General features: G+C 45.0%; 1 pseudogene; it reads right to left on the bottom strand.

Annotated features, from left to right (window-relative positions):
• Nucleotides 1-5140, bottom strand: part of LOC147089984 (CD209 antigen-like protein C) — a 38672-nt pseudogene extending 33532 nt beyond the window's left edge.
• Between the last annotated feature and the right edge of the window lie 9165 nt (nt 5141-14305).

Below are 14305 nucleotides of genomic sequence, written 5' to 3'. Positions count from 1 at the left end.
GCACAGCATCTCCAAGATACTGGTAACTGGTAACCCGTGGTTTGATGGCCTGGAAATGATAACTATAAGAAGCAGAAGAACCTGGCTCTCTCACCGTTATAGTTGGCCTCAGGCCCCAGAATAATCTGACCTTCTCCACCACGATGAAAGCCAAGGATCATGAGACTTGGAAACTTATGATAACCAAACAAATCTCTGAATGTATATGCTAGAAACATTATGCAGTTCACCTGCTGTATTGTCTCAGCTGTGTAGTTCACCTACTCACCAGTCAAAGTTCACTCTTAGTTAATCTAGTTCACCATCAATTCTGTCTTGTTCACTTTTGCACTTGTTTAATCCACCTTCACACATTTCAATCTCATGTTAGCACCCACCAAGTTCATCTTGACACATGTATGAATCACCTTCTCATCTGTGTACATCCCACAATCAAATGTTATTTCATCATCGCACCTGCCTAGGTCACTGTGGCACCTGCCTAGGACATTGCACCCAGATCTAGAGTACTAGGTCAGCTGCCTAGGTAACTGTGTCACCTGCTTAGGGCACTATGCACAGGTCTAGATCACTATATCTCCTGCCTAGGTAACTGTGTCAACTACCTAGGGCATGATGAACAGGTCTAGATCACTATATCACCTGCCTAGGTAACTGTGTCACCTGCCTAGGGCACTATGCACAGGTCTAGATCACAATGTCACATGCCTAGGTCACTGTTTCACCTGCCTAGGTCACTGTGCACAAATTTAGATCACTGTAGCACCTGCCTAGTTCACTGTGCACAGGTCTAGGTCACTGTTTCATCTGCCTAGGTCATGGTTTCATAAGCCTAGGTCAATGTGCTCAGGTCTAGGTCACTATGTCACCTGCCTAGATCACTGTATCATCTGCCTAGGTCACTGTGCCCATGTCTATTTCACTGTGTCACCTGCCTATATCACTGTTTTACCTCCCTAGGTCACTGTGCACAGGTCTAGCACACTATGTCACCTGCCTAGTTCAGTTTCACCTGAAGAGGTCACTGTGCAAAAGTCTAGGTCACTGTGACAGCTGCCTAGGTCACGGTTTCTCCTGCCTTGGTAACTGTGCACAGGTCTAGGTCACAATGTCACCTGCCTAGGTCACTGTTTCAGCTGCCTAGGAGACTCTGCCGAGGACATTGTATCACCTACCTAAGTCACTGTGTCATCTGCCTAGGTCACTTTGCACAGGTCTAGTTCACTATGTCCCTTGCCTAGGTCCCAGTTTCAACTGTCTAGGTCACTGTGCACAGGTCAATGTCACTATGTCCCCTGCCTAGGTCACTGTTTCACATGCCTTAGTAACAGTACACAGCTCTAGGTCACTATATCACCTGCCTAGGTGACTGTTTCACCTGCCTAGGTCACTGTATACAGGTCTAGCTCACTATGTAACCTGCCTATGTCACTGTTTCACCTGACGAGGTCACTGTGCCATAATCTAGGTCACTGTGACACTTACCTAGGTCACTGTTTCATCTGCCTAGGTCACTGTTTCATAAGCCTAGGTCACTGTGCTCAGGTCTAGGTCACTAGGTCACCTGCCTAGCTCACTGTTTCATCTGCCTAGATCACTGTGCACAGGTCAATGTCACTATATCACCTGCCTAGATCACTGTTTCACCTGCCTACGTCACTGTGCACAGGTCTAGATCATTATGTCACCTGCCTAGGTCACAGTTTCTCCTCCCTAGGTCACTGTGCACAAGCCTAGCTCACTGGGTCACCTGCCTAGGTCACTATTTCATCTGCCTAGATTACTGTGCACAGGTCTAGCTCATTATGTAACCTGCCTAGGTCACAGTTTCTTCTCCCTATGTCACTGTGCACAAGCCTAGCTCACTGGGTCACCTGCCTAGGTCACTATTTCATCTGCTTGCTTACTGTGCACAGGTCTAGCTCACTATGTAACCTGCCTATGTCACTGTTTCTTCTGCCTAGTTCACTGTGCACAAGCCTAGGTCACTGTTTCATCTGCCTAGGTTATTTTGCACAATTTTAGGTCACTATGTCACCTGCCTAGTCCATTATTTCTTCTGCCAAGATCTCTGTGCACAGGTCTAGTTCACTGCGTCACCAGCCTAGGTCACAGTTTCAGCTGCCAAGGTCACTGTGCACGAAGCTAGGTCACTTTTTCACCTGCCTAGCTCGCGTTTTCCTCTGCCTAGGTCATTCTGCACAAATCTACGTCACCTGCCTAGGTCACTGTTTCATCTGCCTAGGTCACTGGGCACAAATCTAGGTCACGGTGCACAATTCTAGGTCACTGTGTCATCTGCCAAGGTCATTGTTTCACCTGCCTACGACACTGTGCGCAAGTTTAGGTCACCGTCTCACCTGCTTAGGTCACTGTTTCACCTTCCTAGGTCACTGTGTCATCTGCCTAGATCACAGTTTCACCTTCCTAGGTCACTATGTCACCTGCCTAGATCACTGTGCACTGGTCTAGATCACTATGTCACCTACCTAGGTCACTGTTTCACCTGCCTAGATCAAGTTGCACAGGTCTAGGTCTCTGTGTCACCTGCCTAGGTCACAGTTTCTCCTGACAAGTTCATTATGTCACCTGTCCAGGTGACTGTGCACAATTCCACGTCACTGTGTCACCTGTGTAGGTCATTGTTTCACCTGTGTTCGTCACTGTGCACAAGTCTAAGTCACCATGGCATCTGCCTAGGTCACTGGTTCACCTTCCTAGGTCACTGTGTCACCTGCCTAGTTCACCGTGCACAGGTCTCGATCACTATGTCACCTTCCTAGGTCACTGTGTCACCTGCCTATGTCACCGTGCACAGGTCTCGATCACTATGTCACCTGCCTAGGTCACTGTGTCACCTGCCTAGATCACTGTTTCACCTACCTAGGGCACTCTTTCACCTACCTAGCTCACTGTTTCACCTTCCTAGGTCACTGTGTCACCTGCCTAGTTCACCGTGCACTGGCCTCGATCACTATGTCACCTGCCTAGGTCATTGTGTCATCTGCCTAGTCACGGTTTCACCTACCTAGGTCATTATTTCACCTGCCTAGTTCACTGTGCACAGGCCTAGTTCAATGTGTCACCTGCACAGGTCACTGATTCACCTGCCTAGATCACACTGTCACCTGCCTAGATCACTGTGCACAGGTATTGTTCATTATGTCAACTGCCTAAGTCACAGTTTTACCTGTCTAGTTCAATGTGCACAGGTCTAGATCACTTTCTCATCTACCTAGGTCACAGTTTCACCTGCCTAGATCACTGTGTACAGGTCTAGGTCGCTGTGTCACATGCCTGGGTCACGGTTTTGCCTGCCTAGGCCACTATGTCACCTGCCTAGGTCACTGTGCACAATTTTGGATCACTGTGTCACCTGCCTAGCTCACTGTTTCACCTGCCTGGATCAATATGTCACCTGCCTAAGTCACATTGCACAATTCTAGGTCACTCTGTCACCTGCCTAGGTCATTGCTTCACCTGCCTAGTTCACTGTTTCACCTTCCTAGGTCACTGTGTCACCTTCCTATGTCACTGTGCACATGTCTAGGTCACTGTTTTTCCTGCCTAGGTCACTGTGCATAATTCTAGGTCAATATTTCACCTGCCTAGGCCACTGTGTCATAGCTCTAGAGACATAGAAGAGAGGAGCAGGAGTAGTTTTATTACTGGTCTTGGTGACTGCAGCGCCTGTCTAGGTAACTGTGTTACATGACTGGTTCACAATGTCACTGGTCCATCAAATCTCGTCATCTGTTTGTGTCACCATGTCAGCTGTCTATGTCACTGTGTCTCCTGTCTAGATGACGGTTCCTGTCCAGTTTGCCTTCTGATCGGTTTAATTCTCTATACACTTTTCTTCCTTACCTTATCATTTCAGCTTCTCTCTTGGCTAGTGCACTTTCTCACCTGTGTTGTACATCTTTCCATCTGCCTGTGGCACCTACTTATTTGCCTAGTTCCATTTCTTTCTTGTGTGGTTCAACTTGTAACCTGTATTTTTCAGTATTATTTCAGACAATGCATTTACTGGATAATAAAGGGGCTTAAATGCTTTTAATTTTAATTGGAAAAATATGTTTGTTAATGAACCAATTGTGAATTAAGTAGTTGGTGGAGAAAAATAAAACATGCACAGTAAAAATGTTGCGACATCCGAATGTTCCCCAGATCAACAGGAAATATCTGCTCTAAACGATGAACATGTAATCAAGATCAGGAACTTACTGTAGATCATAACGGTTAATGGACACAGCAGTGGCACAATAGCTAGGGTCCATGCATAAATAACGTTCAAAAACAAGATGTTCAACAAGATGAGATTTACTTCAATCACCAAAGGCTCCTGCTGCTGTTTCGGGCAGTGCAGAAATGAACAACTGCCGTGGTAGACTGTCGGGGGACAGCAGTGTACTTTGGCTCACTGAGAAATTACACTGCTTGCGATGTAGTGCCAGACTGAGTTACAATACACATAAAAACGTTTGCATATAGAAAATTCCATTATGTGTTATTAATACTGCACCACCCCCTCTTTCAAAATAAACCTAGTTCTGCTCAGATCAATAACATTGCTTACTGATATCGGTCACATTTCTGGTCGCTGGCCCGAGCTCTCATTCTTCGTGTAGGAGCCGGTCAGTTCACAGGATATTTAAGCACGGGGTGATCCCTTCCAATGCAACTCCCACTAGAACCTCTCGCGCAGTGATTCCGGCCAGAGTAACTGGGTGACAATCTGCAGATCCAATTCTCGCTGACATTCCTCCTTAAAAAGAGAACTCACGGATCCTTAAGTGGCTGCTGTCAGGACCATGTTCCGGATCAGCAAACGCTGAGTGAATCAGGCTTCCTAGCTGGAACCCCTGTGGGCTGTATGGCTTCAGTGCCACTCCGAAACTTCCAAGTATCTACGAGTTAAACTGACACAAATTTCAAAGGTGATAATTATAATGGGTCGTACCTGTTGGCACACCATCACAGAGCGACTACAATAACTGCCTGGTTACCTTAAATCTACGTTGTTATATACTGAACAAACGGCTCCTGTACCTGCATTGCTGGGCGGAGGTGCTGGAAGTTGTTGCTGTCAAGAAGTTTGTGAGAACTTCAGTTCTGCACAAGTGATATCATCTTCCATTCCGCCGATCAGTGTGCAGCGCCTGTGAAGCTGTGCTGTTCAGGGGTGGTGTAAAAGGGAACTGTGTCATTTGTCAGAGGCGGGGTTCGCTACGTCTCCTTTTCTCCCTTATGCTGAGGATGTGCTGCGGGTGTTGGAGCTTCTGCAAGCGCCTCTCACGTCCGTTACAACAGATATCTGCTTTTTAAATTGAATTATAACGGAACATGGTACAGATATTCGATTTTACTTCAGTATATGCATTGTGGGGTTAGTCATTCCCTCGGGCGGTAGTTCAAAATGGTCAGCCTCCTTTCTTTGGCTCGTCCTGCGCACTGCCCGTTATTCAGTTCCATTGGCCTCGATGTTAACACCCCCATGACGGGCGGAGAGCGTCTAGGAATGGGCGTGGTCATGGGGGGTGGGAGGGGGAGGGAGAGTGCCACAGAAAAAAAGGTGGCAAAATTCTGTTTTCACGTGGCGGGTTTTGTGACATCCCAGCCGTGTGGAGAGTCGGGTACTTAATTACTAGTGGGCTGGAAATTGCGGTCGGAGGTTTCCCGCGTGTGTATCCTCCGGACCCAAGAAGAGTATGCAACTACCTGGTGCCTCATTAGCTGGCATCTGTTTCAGTCCTGGGCTGGCAGGCGTATGTATCCCAGGGGTGCATTGCAGCTGGCAAGCATCTCATGGATCTCGTGGGCCAGCCCAACCAATGAGAAAGGGGGATTCTGATTATCTACAGAATCCCCACAAGAAGAATAGGAATCCCCTGAAAATAAAATTACACAACACTGAAACACAAATAAATAATCCCATGGTCAAAATTAATTAAAATGTCATTTAATTAAACATTTAAAATAGTAATATGTTTAGAAAAATAAATTAATTTTCTTTTAAACGGGACAGAAATAATCTAAACTAATTTTAAATGTAAGGGAATGTTTAAATGATTCGGTTTTAATATTTATTTAAACCCTTACACTGATAAAAAAGGAGTTATGTTATGTCTGCTCTTACCAGGCATAAGTGTTTCACGTGCAGTCGCTTAGGCAGTAGTTGGGCAAACAGCGCAACTCTGCACCAGGGAATGTCCATTTCAAACAAATGTGAATGATCCGTCAAGCAGAAACTTGACAGATCACAAGTTCTGGGTTTTAGCGCATGTGCATCACCACCCCGCTGCCATTCACGACCTCTCTCTCCACCTGCCGAGATTGTCATCCCTTCCATCCACTCCCACCCCGATGGCATCTCTCTCGCTGCAGCCAATTGTGACCCAACCCATCCAAGCATCAACATCCCACGATGTTCTCTCTCTCCTCCCACTCCAAGCACCACTCGCTGACCTTCCCCCCTCCCGATTGCCAGGGGCCGACTGCAACGGTCCATGGCTGTGACCTCCGGTCACTGGTTTTTCACGCCCGGCAGCCGGCCAGGATGTCAATTTGACCGATTGCCAGATGTGAAACGGCAGAAAAATAGATAATGAGGTCCCGCTGTTAAGTTCGTAAGGACCAACAATTACCCGGCCTAGCTGAGTTCTATGCTCTCTTTTCATCTCCACCCGCCCCCCCCCCCGCTTCCCTGTAAGTATCGGGGCCATTGACTTCAATGACCGAGCAATTTCTAAATATTATAATTACAAACACACACATGCATATACATATATATATATTGAAACATAGAAGATAGGAGCAGTAGTAGGCCATTCGGCCCCTCGAGCCTGCTCTGCCATTCAATGCGATCATGGCTGATCATCCAAGTTCGGTACCCGGTCCCTGCTTTCTCCTCATACCCCTTGATCCATTTAGCCTGAAGAAATATATCCAACTCCTTCTTGAATATATTTAATGTATTGGCCTCTACTGCCTCCTGTGGTAGAGAAGTCCACAGGTTCACCACGCTCTGGGTGAATAAATTCCTCCTCATTTCTGTCCTAAAAGGCCGACCCCTAATCCTTAGATTGTGACCCCTGGTTCTGGATTCCCCAACCATCGGGAACATCCTCCCTGCATCTAGTCTGTCCAGCCCTGCCAGAATTTTATAAGTTTCAATGAGATCCCCTCTCATTCTTCTAAACTCCAGCGAGTACAAGCCCAATCGTCCCAATATCTCCTCATACATCAATCCTCAAGATGTGGTCTCACCAAGGCCCTATACAACTGCAGCAAGACATCCTTGTTCCTGAACTCAAACCCTCTCGCTACGAAGGCCAACGTGCCATTTGCCTTCTTAACCGCCTGTTGCACCTGCATGCTTAACTTCAGCGATAGGTGCACAAAGACCCCCATGTCTCGTTGCACTTCCGCTTCTTCCAATCTATTGCCATTCAGATAATAATCTGCCTTCCTGTTTTAGCCACCAAAGTAGATAACCTCACATTTATCCACGTTATATTGCATCTGCTTTTCTTCTGCCCAATCACCCAACCGGTCCAAATCATCCTGTAGTTTCTCGGCATCCTCCTCACAGCACACATGCCCACCCAGCTTTGTGTCTTCTGCATAGTTGGAGTTATTGCATCTAGTTCCCTTGTCTAGATCATTAATATATATTGTGAATAGCTGGGCTCCAAGGCCCGATCCCTGCGGTACCCCACTAGTCCCTGCCTGCCACTTGGAAAAAGACACATTTATTCCAACTCTTTGCTTTCTATCTGCCAACCAGCTCTCTATCCAAGTCAATACATTGCCCCCAATCCCATGTGCCTTAACTTTACACGCTAATCTCTTATGTGGGACCTTATCGAAAGACTTCTGAAAGTCCAAATGCACCACAACCACTGGTTTTCCCTTATTTATTTTACTGGTTACATCCTCAAAAAATTCCAGTAGATTAGTCAAGCACGATTTACCTTTTGTAAATCCATTTTAACTTTGTCAGATCCTGTCACTGTTTTCCAAGTGCTCTGCTATTACATATTTTACAATGGACTCTAGCATTTTCCCCACTACCGATGTCAGGCTTAAAGGTCTGTAATTCCCCGTTTTCTCTCTACCACCTTTTTTGAATAGTTGGGTAACATTAGCTACCTTCCAATCCATGGGTACTGTTCCAGATTCTATCGAATGTTGGAAGATGTTTAGCAATGCATCTAATATTTCTAGGGCCACTTCCTTAAGTACCCTAAGATATATATTAGCAGGCCCTGAGGATTTATCGGCCTTCAATCCCGTCAATTTCCCTAACACCATTTCCCTACAAATACTGATTTCTTTCAGTTCCTCCCTTTCATCAGACCCTATGTTCCCGACGTCTCTGGGAGGTTATCTGTGTCCTCCTTTGTGAAGACAGAACCAAAATATGTATTTAATTGGACTGCCACTTCTTTGTTCCACATTATAAATACCCCTGATTCTGTCTGCAAGGGACCTCTGCTTGACTTCACCAATCTTTTTCTCTTCACATATCTATAAAAGCTTTTACATCAGTTTTTATGTTCACTGAAAGCTTACTCTCATATTCTATTTTTCCTTTCTTAATTAATCCATTGTCCTCCTTTGTTGAATCCTAAACTGCTCCCAATCCTCAGGTTTACTGCATTTTCTGGCCAATTTATATGTCCTCTCCTTGAATCTTATGCTATCCCTAATTTCTCTTGTTAGCCACGGTTGAGTCACCATTTTTGTTTTATTTTTATGCCAAACAGTGATGAACAAATTCTGTAGTTCGTCCATGTGGTCTTTGAATGTTTGCCATTGCCTATCCACTGGCAAACCTTTGAGTGACATTCCCTAATCCATCCTACCCAACTCGTGCCTCAGTCAATTGTAGTTCCCTTTAATTAAATTCAGGATGCTATACGCTGAGCCAACTGCTTCATTTTCCATCTTAATGAAGAATTCGATCATATCCAAGGAGAGGACATATAAATTGGCCAGAAAAAGCAGTAAATCTGAGGATTGGGAGCAGTTTAGGATTCAACCAAAAGAGGACAAAGGGATTAATTAAGAGCGGGGAAATAGGGTATGAGAGTATGGATGCACGGGACATAAAAACTGACTGTAAAAGTTTGCACATTCTCCCCGTATTTGCGTGGGTTTTCTCCGGGTGCTCCGGTTTCCTCCCACAGTCCAAAGATGTGCGGGTTAGGTTGATTGGCTATGATAAATTGACCCTTAGTGTTAGGGGGATTAAATACGTGGGGTTACAGGGATAGGGTGGGATATGTGTTTGTGTAGGGGTTACGGGGTTCGGGTGGGATATGTGTCAGAGCAGGCTCGATGGGCCGAAATGGCCTCTATCTGCACTGTGGGGTTTCTAAAAAATAAATAAAAAAAATAAATAAATAAAAAAAGCTTTTATGACTATGTGAAGAGATTAAGATTGGTGAAGTCAAGCGTAGGTCCCTTGCAGTCAGAATCAGGGGAATTTATAATGGGGAACAAAGAAATGGCAGTCCAATGAAACACATACTTTGGTTCTGTCTTCAGAAAGGAGGACACAAATTACCTCCCAGAGATGTCGGGCAACATAATGTCTAATGAAAGAGAGGAACTGAAAGAAATCAGTATTTGTAGGGAAATGGTGTTAGGGAAATTGACGGGATTGAAGGCCGATAAATTCCCAGGGCCTGATAATCTACATCCTAGGGTACTTAAGGAAGTGGCTCTGGAAATAATAGATGCAATGCTGGCCATCTTCCAAAATTCGATAGATTCTGAAACAGTAACCATAGACTGGAGGGTAGCTAATGTTTCCCCAACTCTCCAAAAAAGGTGGTAGAGATAAAACGGGGAATTACAGGCCGGTAAGCCTGACATCGGTAATGGGGAAAATGCTAGAGTCCATTATAAAAGATGTAATAGCAGAGCACTTGGAAAACAGTGACCCGATCATACAAAGTCAACATGGATATACAAAAGGTAACTCGTGCTTGACTGATCTACTGGAATTTTTTGAGGATGTAACTGGTAAAATGGATAAGGGAGAACCAGTTGATGTGGTGCAATTGGATATTCAAAAGGGGTTCGATAAGGTCATGCATAAGAGATTAGCGTGTAAAGTTAAGGCACATGGGATTGGGGGCAAGGTATTGACTTGGATAGAGAACTGGTTGGCAGATAGAAAGCAAAGAGTTGGTATAAATGGGTCTTTTTCTGAGTGGCAGGCAGGGACTAGTGGGGTACCGCATGGATCAGGCCTTGGACCCCAGCTATTCACAATATATATTAACGATCTAGACGAGGGAACTAGATGAAATATCTCCAAGTTTGCAGACGACAAAAAGCTGGGTGGGCGTTTGTGCTGTGAGGAGGATGCCGAAAAACTCCAGTATGATTTGGGCAGGTTGGGTGATTGGGCAGAAGCATGGCAGTTGCAATATAACGTTTATAAATACGAAGTTATCCACTTTGGTGCCAAAAACAGGAAGGCAGATCATTATCTGAATGGCAATAGATTGGGAGAAGGGGAAGTGAAACGAGACCTTTGTGTCCTTGTGCACCAGTCGCTGAAGGTAAGCATGCAGGTGCAGCAGGCGGTTAAGAAGGCAAATGATATGTTGGCCTTCGTAGCAAGAGGTTTTGAGTACAGGAACAAGGATGTCTTGCTGCAGTTGTACAGGGCTTTGGTGAGACCACATCTTGAGTACTGTGTGCAGTTTTGGTCGCCTTATCTGAGGAAGGATGTTCTTGCCATGGAGGGAGTGCAGCGAAGATTCACCAGGCTGATACATGTGATGGCAGGAATGACGTATGAGGAGAGATTGGGTCGATTGGGCTTATACTCGTTGAAGTTCAGAAGCATGAGAGGGGATCTCATTGAAACTTATAAAATTCTAAAAGAACTAGACAGTCTAGATGCGGGGAGGATATTCCCGATGGTTGGTGAGTCCAGAACCGGGGGTCACAGTCTAAGGATAAGGGGTAAGCAATTTAGGACAGAGATGAGGAGGAATTTCTTCACCCAGAGAGTGGTGAACCTATGGAGTTCTCTACCACAGAAGGCCGTAGAGGCCAATTCATTAAATATATTGAAGAAGGAGTTAGATATATTTCTTAAGGCTAAAGGGATCAAGGGGTATGTAGAAAAGGCAGGGACAGAGTACTGAATTTGAATGTTCAGCCATGATCTCATTGAATAGCGGAGCAGGCTCGAGGGGCCGAATGGCCTGCTCCTGCTCCTATCTTCTATGTTTCTATGTATGAGAATAAACTCGCCATATATCTCTCACGTTTCCCAGTTCAAACGAAGGGTCATGAACATGAAACGTTCAATGATTCTTCATCCACAGATACTGCCTGACCTCTTGAGAATTTCCAGCATTTTCCGTTTCTATTTCAGATTTACAGCATTTGCAGAATTTTTTTTTACCATTTGTAATGAAACAGCTGGGATGTTCATACAGATCAAGTTTAAACATAATGTTTACCCCCGCTCGTACCGGAGGCCTACCACTTGTAAAGCGAACGTGATAACCACTACACTATGGGAACCGCAGTGTGCATACTTTCAACACAGTGGAGCTGACCAGTGAACTCACTCTGTGCTGATTGGTTCACCTTAAGCAGCATCGCTCAAGATAAAGGATGAGCTCACAGATATCAGACGCAGTGCAGTCTGGTCAACGTCAGCCACTTCTTTCTTATTCAACAGAGGAAGAAGAGACATGGACGGGAGTCAGACGCCACAAACTTTAATTAAAGGCACAAATACGAGTAACACATACTTCCAAATCGTTTCACTGAAAAATTATTTCATTTTATCTAAAAGCTGACTGCGTTGAATCTGAAAATGAGCACCGTGGGATATTTTGTTCACTACTGATTTTATTCTCTGTGAGAAGTGAAGCTGAGGTTTCCGTAGTGTAGCGGCTAGCACCTTACACTCACATGAGAAAAGTCCCCCGTTCGAGCCCCGGCGGCAACATGACAATTGCTAGGATTTCATTCTGTGCAGTGATCAGTCCCGATAATTTCAACAGCTTTCTGCTTTCATAAGCAATTACCATTTTAAAAGATATTCCTAAACTGCAATGTGTAAAATGAGACATGGTTAACAGTTCATGAATTACAAAGGGATAAATGCGTTATTGAAGTGTGTTTCGCCTTTCTTTCTATCTGTAAATTATGGTTATCGGTTATTTAATTGTGATTGCAAAAAATTCAACTGCCTGTCCAAGAGTGGTGGCAAAATTAGCGCTCGTTTGGGATTTGAAACGCGGACTTCTCGGAAATTTTAACAACTACCGAAGCGAAAATCAGACCCCGAGATGCCTAGTCAAAGCTAGCCGAGGGAGCAGGTAACCATTGTAAAACCATGTTGTGTATGTGGCTATTCTTGATGACCAGAGCACTTGAGACTGAGACAGTATCTTTGCCTTTTCGACCTGTCTTCTGAAGCGCCGCCCGGTCCCACTCCTACAGTTAATGAGCTGTTAGGACGTTAACGTATCTGGGCTTGAGGAGGTCGCCCCAGGTGCAGCAGAGGAGTCTCTGCATTAGTTCACGTGGAAAAAGTACATTCCCTCTTCCCTCTTCCTCTTCTCTATATCCATGTGCTTTTATTCTTCTATTTCTACCCCCGTCTGAGTTTCCTGAATCATAACACGGTGGGAACATTTTTACAGATGCGCTTTTTCATTACTTATTGAAAGGACACCCAGACGGACCAATTGAAACTGCAATTTGAATCCTGCCGCTGACCTTGTGTTTTCCTATTTATCTGTGTTGTTCTGCTTCTACATTCTGAACGACAACATTCCCAGCCTCAATTTTTATGTAAAATAAGTCTCACCCCTTAAGTTAGCGACACGTGGGGGGAGATTCCCTAAATCAAAACCAACTTTCCCCAAATCCTCCTGACAGTACCACAACCAAAACTGTGTCCTATATGGGAAATATCATTGAGAATAATTTGAATCACTGTAACGCTGCCATTTGAATGGCATAATTCGCCTGTCAATGCGTATTTTATTTATACTGAACCAACCATGCAAATAATTCCAGTTTCATATTTCCTAAACTTGAATGGAGAAAAGGCTTTAAATTGGAACTACCCACTTTCGAACCGCTGAGTTTTCATGTGTTAGCAGAATGCGATAACCACTACACACCGGAAACCCTCAGCACTCGAATGCATTGCATTGCAGCGACTACATAGGAAGAGTAGGAGGCCATTCAACCCCTCGAGCCTGTTGCACCATTCAATTAGCTCAGGGCTGATCTGCATCTTCACTTCATCTACGCTTTTTATTTCCATAACCCTCAATACCCTTAACCAACAAAAATCTATCGAGAGTAGCGCCAGTCTTGAGCCTGAAATGAGCTGCACTTCCAGATCCAGACAGAAAAGTCTTCTTACTGATGGTCACCCTGCAGATTAATGATTTACATTTCTGAACCTCAGGACATCAGAGATTCCAAGGTTTAAAAGGGAACAACAAATGAAATGGGCCTCACTGTGGATCAGTTTTCTTTCACTCAAAGGTATCTGATTAGGGAAGTGAAATAAAGAACAAATAAATAATAAGGGCGAAGCCGTTTTAGCCCTATTGACAGGAGAATAAACTCGGCATACATCTCTCACGTTTCCCAGTTCGAACGAAGGGTCATCAACTTAACGCGTTCACTCTGTTTCTTTATCCACAGATACTGCCTGACCTCTTGAGCATTTCCTACTTTTCCGTTTCTATTCCAGATTTACAGTCAGTTTCCTTTGTCCTTTGGAATAAACCTTTTGGTTGTTCATTCACAGCAACTTTAAACATATTGTTTCCACCAGGACTCGAACCGGGGACCTGCCGCGTGTAAAATGAACGTGATAACCACTACACTACAGGAACCACTGTGCGCATTGCGTCAAGACAGGGGATCTGACCAGTGAACTCCCTCTGTGCTGATTGGTTCACCTTAAGCAGCTCACTCAAGATAAAGGATGAGCTCACAAATATCAGGCGCAGTGCAGTCTGGTTAACGTCAGCCCCTCCTTTCTTATGCAACAGAGGAAGAAGGGACATGAACGGGTGTCAGATGGCACAAACTTTAATTAAAGGCACAAATACGAGTAACACAGGGGACCCCGAGCTTCCGGTTGCCTGTCACTTTAATTCACTGCTCTGCACCCACTCAGACCTCACCATCCTTGGCCTCCTGCATTGTTCCACGGAAGCTCAGTGTAAGCTTGAGGAACAGCAGCTCATCTTTCGATTAGGCACTTTACAATCCTCTGGACTCAAAAGAG

Source organism: Somniosus microcephalus, unplaced genomic scaffold, assembly GCF_052327205.1.
Source record: "Somniosus microcephalus isolate GS21.2 unplaced genomic scaffold, FLI_Smic_1.0 unresolved_chr4, whole genome shotgun sequence".
NCBI classification, from domain to species: Eukaryota; Metazoa; Chordata; class Chondrichthyes; order Squaliformes; family Somniosidae; genus Somniosus; species Somniosus microcephalus.
The sequence above is the reverse complement of the archived record's forward strand: the minus strand, read 5'-3'. Positions and strand labels throughout refer to the sequence as shown.